The 6,929-nt window shown below is 36.4% G+C and overlaps 1 long non-coding RNA gene across 1 annotated transcript; it reads left to right on the top strand.

Moving 5' to 3' along the window:
• The first annotated feature begins 308 nt into the window (after positions 1-308).
• Positions 309-3,164, top strand: LOC131233717 (uncharacterized). The gene is made up of 3 exons (XR_009165330.1): positions 309-411; positions 2,715-2,771; positions 3,114-3,164. It is a non-coding gene; the product is annotated as an uncharacterized LOC131233717 (long non-coding RNA).
• The last annotated feature ends 3,765 nt before the right edge of the window (positions 3,165-6,929 follow it).

Below are 6,929 nucleotides of genomic sequence, written 5' to 3'. Positions count from 1 at the left end.
TCATAGGTTTTGGTTTAGGTTAAGGTTATAGGTATTGGTTAAGGTTTAGGTTTAGGTTTAGGTTATAAGCTATAGGTTTAGGGAATTGAGAACAGGTTAAGGTTTAGGTTTAGGAAATTGGGTTCGGGTTCGGGATCGGGTTTAGGTTTGGGTTTTCAAGTTTAGGTTTATGTTTAGGTTAGAGAGTTGAGATTAGGATTAGATGTAGGTTTAGGTTTAGGGATTTGAGAATACATTTAGGTTTTAGGTTTAGGTTTAGGTTTTAGGTTTAGGTTTAGGTTTTAGGTTTTAGGTTAAGGTTATAGGTTTAGGTTAAGGTTTAGGTTTAGGTTTAGGTTAAGGTTGAGGTTTAGGTTATAGGTTAAGGGTTTAGGTCATAGGTTTAGGTTTAGGTTAAGGTTATAGGTTTAGGTTTAGGTTTAGGTTAAGGTTTAGGTTAGGGTTTAGGTTATAAGATATAGGTTTAGGGAATTGAGAATAGGTTAAGGTTTAAGTTTAGGAAATCGGGTTCCGGTTCGGGATCTGGTTTATGTTTGGGTTTTCAAGTTTAGGTATAGGTTTAGGTTTGGGTTTTCAAGTTAGGTTTAGGTTTAGGGATTTGAGAATACATTTAGGTTTTAGGTTTAAGTTTAGGTTTAGGTTTAGGTTTTAGGTTATAGGTTAAGGTTATAGGTTTAGGTTAAGGTTTAGGTTTAGGTTTAGGCTTAGGTTATAGGTTAAGGTTTTAGGTCATAGGATTTAGGGTTTAGGTTAAGGTTATAGGTATAGGTTAAGGTTTAGGTTTAGGTTATAGGTTTAGTTTAGTATTAAGGTTTAGGTTTAGGTTAGTTTAAGATCATAGGTTTAGGTTTAGGTTTGGTTAGGGAGTTGAGATTTGGGTTTTGAAGTTAAGGTTTAGGTTTAGGTAGAGGTTGAGGTTGGGTTGGTGATCGGGTTTAGGTTTAGGGTTTATCATAGGTTTAGGTTTAGGTTTAGGTTTTAAGTAGAGGTTTAGGATATAGGATTAGGTGTAGGTTTAGGTTTAGGTATGTTTAGTAATACATTTAGGTTTTAGGTTTAGGTTTAGGTTATTAGGTTTAGGTTAAGTTTAGGTTTAGGTTAGGTTAAGGTAGGTTTAGGTTATAGGTTATAGGTTTAGAGGTTGAGAATAGGTTATAGGTTTAGGTTTAGGTTCATAGGTTTTGGTTTTAGGTTATAGGTTTAGGTTTAGGTTAGGTTAATAGGTTTTAGGTTTAGGTTTAGGTTAAGGTTTAGGTTAGGTTTAGGTTATAAGTATAGGTTATAGGGAATTTAGGTTAGGTTATAGGTTTAGGTTTAGGTAAGGTCTAGGTTTAGGTTCGGTTCGGGATCGGGTTTAGTTTGGGTTTTCAAGTTTAGGTTTAGGTTTAGGTTAGGGAGTTGAGATTAGGATTAGGTGTAGGTTTAGGTTTAGGGATTTGAGAATACATTTAGGTTTTAGGTTTAGGTTTAGGTTATAGGTTATAGGTTAAGGTTTAGGTTTTAGGTTTAGGTTAAGGTTAGGTTATAGGTTATAAGTTTAGGTTATAGGTTATAGGTTAAGGTTTTAGGTCATAGGTTTTGGTTTAGGTTAAGGTTATAGGTTTAGGTTAAGGTTTAGGTTTAGGTTTAGGTTAAGGTTTAGATTTAGGTTATAAGCTATAGGTTTAGGGAATTGAGAATAGGTTAAGGTTTAGGTTTAGGAAATCGGGTTCGGGTTTGGGATTGGGTTTAGGTTTGGGTTTTCAAGTTTAGGTTTAGGTTTAGGTTAGGGAGTTGAGATTAGGATTAGGTGTAGGTTTAGGTTTAGGGATTTGAGAATACATTTAGGTTTTAGGTTTAGGTTTAGGTTTTAGGTTATAGGTTAAGGTTTAGGTTAAGGTTAGGTTATAGGTTATAAGTTTAGGTTATAGGTTATAGGTTAAGGTTTTAGGTCATAGGTTTAGGTTTAGGTTTAGGTTAAGGTTTAGGTTATAAGGTTTAGGGTTATAGGAATTGAGAATAGGTTAAGGTTTAGGTTTAGGAAATCGGGTTCGGGTTCGGGATGGGGTTTAGGTTTGGGTTTTCAAGTTTAGGTTTAGGTTTAGGTTAGGGAGTTGAGATTAGGATTAGGTGTAGGTTTAGGTTTAGGGATTTGAAAATACATTTAGGTTTTGGGTTTAGGTTTAGGTTAAGGTTTAGGTTAAGATTAGGTTATAGGTTATAAGTTTAGGTTATAGGTTATAGGTTAAGGTTTTAGGTCATACGTTTTGGTTTAGGTTAAGGTTATAGGTTTAGGTTAAGGTTTAGATTTAGGTTTAGATTATAAGCTATAGGTTTAGGGAATTGAGAATAGGTTAAGATTTAGGTTTAGGAAATCGGGTTCGGGTTCGGGATCGGGTTTAGGTTTGGGTTTTAAAGTTTAGGTTTAAGTTTAGGTTAAGGAGTTGAGATTAGGATTAGGTGTAGGTTTAAGTTTAGGGATTTGAGAATACATTTAGGTTTTAGATTTAGGTTTAGGTTAAGGTTAAGGTCAAGGTTTAGTTTTAGGTTTAGGTTAAGGTTGAGGTTTAGGTTATAGGTTAAGGTTTTAGGTCATAGGTTTTGGTTTTGGTTAAGGTTATAGGTTTAGGTTAAGGTTTAGGTTTAGGTTTAGGTTTAGGTTTAGGTTATAAGCTATAGGTTATAGGTTTAAGTTAAGGTTATAGGTTTAGGTTAAGGTTTAGGTTTAGGTTTAGGTTAAGGTTTTAGGTCATAGGTTTAGGTTTAGGTTAAGGTTATAGGTTTAGGTTAAGGTTTAAGTTTAGGTTTAGGTTAGGGAGTAGAGATTAGGATTAGGTGTAGGTTTAGGTTTAGGGATTTAAGAATACATTTAGGTTTTGGGTTTAAGAAATTAAGAATAGGTTAATGTTTAGGTTTAGGAAATCGGGTTCGGGTTCCGAATGGGGTTTAGGTTTGGGTTTTCAAGTTTAGGTTTAGGTTTAGGTTAGGGAGTTGAGATTAGGATTATGTGTAGGTTTAGGTTTAGGGATTTGAGAATACATTTAGGTTTTGGGTTTAAGTTTAGGTTTAGGTTTTAGGTTTATGTTAAGGTTAGGTTATAGGTTATAAGTTTAGGTTATAGGTTATAGGTTAAGGTTTTAGGTCATAGGTTTTGGTTTAGGTTAAGGTTATAGGTTTAGGTTAAGGTTTAGATTTAGGTTTAGATTATAAGCTATAGGTTTAGGGAATTGAGTATAGGTTAAGATTTAGGTTTAGGAAATCGGGTTTGAGTTCGTGATCGGGTTTAGGTTTGGGTTTTCAAGTTTAGGTTTAGGTTTAGGTTAGGGAGTTGAGATTAGGATTAGGTGTAGGTTTAGGTTTAGAGATTTGAGAATACATTTAGGTTTTAGGTTTAGGTTTAGGTTTTAGGTTATAGGTTAAGGTTTAGGTTTTAGGTTTAGGTTAAGTTTAGGTTATAGGATACAGGTTAAGGTTTAGGTCATAGGTTTTGGTTTAGGTTAAGGTTAAGGTTTAGGTTTAGGAAATCGGGTTCGGGTTCAGGATGGGGTTTAGGTTTGTGTTTTCAAGTTTAGGTTTAGGTTTAGGTTAGGGAGTTGAGATTAGGATTAGGTGTGGGTTTAGGTTTAAGGATTTCAGAATACGTTTAGGTTTAGGTTATAGGTTTAGGTTTAGGTTTAGGTTAGGTTATGGGTTAAGGTTTAGGGAATTGCGTTTAAGTAATAGGTTATAGGTATAGGTTATAGGTTATAGGTTAAGTTTTAGGTTTAGGTTATAGGTTAAGTTTTAGGTTTAGGTTATAGGTTTTGGAATTTGAGAATAGGTTTAGGTTAAGGTTAGAAGTTTAAGTTATAGGTTAAAAGTATAGGTTTAGGTTATAGGTTATAAGTTAAGGTTATAAGTTTAGGTTAAGTTTATAAGTTTAGGTTAAGATTATAGGTTAAGGTTTAGGTTCAAGGTTATAAGTATAGGTTTTGGGATTTGAGAATAGGTTTAGGTTAAGGTTAGAAGTTTAGGTTTAGGTTTTAAGTATTGGTTTTGGTTATAGGTTAAGGTTAATGTTGTAGGTTATAGGTTTTTCTTATAAGTATAGATTTAGGTTATAAGTATAGGTTTAGGTTAGGTTATAGGTTAAGTTTTAGGGAATTGAGTTTAGGTTATAGGTTTAGGTTAAGGTTTAGGTTATAGGTTTTGGGATTTGAGAATAGGTTTAGGTTATAAGTATAGGTTTAGGTTAGGTTGTAGGTTAAAGTTTAGGAAATTGAGTTTAGGTTATATGTTTAGGTTACAAGTTATAGGTTTAGGTTAAGGTTTAGGTTATAGTTATAGGTTTTGGGATTTGAGAATAGGTTTAGGTTATAAGTATAGGTTTAAGTTAGGTTGTAGGTTAAAGTTTAAAGAATTGAGTTTAGGTTATAGGTTTAGGTTATAGGTTTAGGTTTAGGTTGTAGTTATAAGTTTTGGGACTTGAGAATAGGTTTAGGTTATAGGATAAGGGTGTGGTCCCTGCAAATACAGATATAAACACGGTCTGCTCTAATTGGTCAGGCCCTTCCAATGCTGTCCATAGGAAATAGACAGCTTCATCATGGTCATAACAGCGGTTCCCATCTTCCAGGAACCCCCGCTCATCCGGATAGCTCCGACGCACATCCGGGTCAACTCCATTAATGGCGACCAAATACATAAACACGGCCTGTCCAAATGGCCAAGCCACTCTAATGCTATCCATAGGAAATGAACAGCTTCATCATGGTCATAACAGCGGTTCCCACCTTCTAAGGACCCCTACTCAATATCCGGATAGCTACGACGCACATCCAGTAAAATAACAAATATTACACCAAATTAAAAGACATTCAAATTGATCTCGCAAACTGACAAACTAACAAATTTTTTGGAATTCCCTTCAAGATTTATATATATAAATGTTGAATGAAAGCTAGTTGATGTTTACAAACACTATGACCAACCATTGCAGCAGTGTGCAATAAAGTCAGATGCATCTCAGCAGCTCCATACCACTGCTTGATTCCTGATGAATCCAATGCAGTGGATTAACATGTTTTATGACACGTGTGGTGGATAAGTCACCAACATTTAAAAAATAGTGTAAATGCACATGTTAGTCTAGCACTTCAATCATAGTTCTCAATGTATATATGAATGCCTGTGCCAGTAACATAAAAGACATTGTCAAAAAAAACATAGAAATTCAAATTGATGTCACAATCTGACAAACCTAAAAAAAAAAAATTATGGAATTCCTTTCAGGATCTTAAGACAATCCACTGACATCACCATCATTACCTTTAAATCCCATCCAATCCACCCTAATCCTTTCAAAATTGCTTGGGACGTGTTTGGTTCAAGGGATTAAAAGGGATTGGAAGGTTTAATCCCGGGATTGGCCAGGCGTCCCAAATAGACCGGAAATAACAATCTCAGGATATAGTAATCCCATAAATCTTGCACCAATCCATTGACGCAGCTATCATTACCATGAAATCTGTGCAATCCACTCTAATACCATCCAAATCCATCCAATCTGCCCAGCCAAACAGGCCCTAATGGTGGGCGTTCAATCACCACAGTTTCCTATGGTGTGGTCTACCTAAGATTTGGCCCTAAAATGAAGTTAAAAAAATGAATGGCCTGCATACACATATTATGGTGGAGCCCACAAAGCATTTTTAGCGCCCGTTTGGCTGGGTGAATTAAAAGGGATTGAATGGTATTAGGGTGGATGGCCTGGATTTCTAGGTATTGATGGTGTTGTCAGTGGATTGTCTTCAGATACATGGGATTGCTAAATCCCTGGATTGATATATCCAGTCTGTTTGGCATGCCCGGCCAATACCGGAATTAAACCTTCCCATCCCTTCCAATCCCTCAAGCCAAACACGTCTCAGGGATTGGGATCAGATCACCGACTCTATTTGGCACGCCCCGGCCAATCCCAAGATTTAACTTCCAATCCCTTCCAATAACATCCAATCCCTTCCAATCCGACCGGCCAAATGGCCCTTAGATTTCAGAAACAGAGAGAGGGGAATGCAGATTGAAGGATTGAAAGATTTGAGAAAGAGATAAAGAGGGAGAAAGAAAGAAACTAACTGTACGTGCTTCGTCTTCTTCTCCTTCTCATTGTCCTTCTCCTTCTTGCAGCGAAATGGGTTTTTGAAAACAGAGTGGGGAATGCGGCCTTGAGACAAGGAGAGAGGGTGAGGAAGATCGGGAGATCGAGAGAGGGCAAGGGAAAGAGAGAAATTGAGTGCGAGAGAGAGAGAGAGATGGAGAGAGAGATGGAGAGATGGGTTCATCAGCGAGCGGGAGAAAATGGCGGATGGGGGTTTCATTTTTGGAGGGGTTTGGGGTTTTGGAGGGGCGCGTGACGGACGGCTCCCAGAGACATTTTATGGTTTTAGGACCGTGGGGCCCACTGTGATGTATTTCATATATCCACTCCATCCATTAATTTTCAATTATTATTTTAAGTGCTGATAAAAAATGAGTTAAATCGAATCTGTAAGGCGACCACACAACATATTAACAGTAAAAATTTATTTTATATTATTTCTTATGGTGTGGTCCACTTAGACATTTAATCTATATAATTTTTGGGCTCATGCACTAAAATTATATATCAGAATTTTTGGACGGCTTATATCAAACACATATATTCCAATGGACCTCATGGATCCCCCTAAGCACCATCTATATTTAATATGTTTTAGGTGGGGAGGTACGCTTTAGCTACAGAGCACTTAGGATATAGCTACGGATTAAATCCGTAGCTATATTGATACGGATTAAATCCGTAGCTAAAAGCTTTTAACCTCCATAGCTATTGCTTGATTTTTTGGTAGTGCAAGTTGAGCGAGTTTTTTGAGCTAACTCAACTCGTGAATAGCCCTACCCATAGTCACCTTCTACTTCTCGGCACCAGGCTC

This window comes from Magnolia sinica, chromosome 18 (genome assembly GCF_029962835.1).
Source record: "Magnolia sinica isolate HGM2019 chromosome 18, MsV1, whole genome shotgun sequence".
Taxonomy (NCBI): domain Eukaryota; kingdom Viridiplantae; phylum Streptophyta; class Magnoliopsida; order Magnoliales; family Magnoliaceae; genus Magnolia; species Magnolia sinica.
This window is presented reverse-complemented; position numbering and strand designations above follow the sequence as displayed.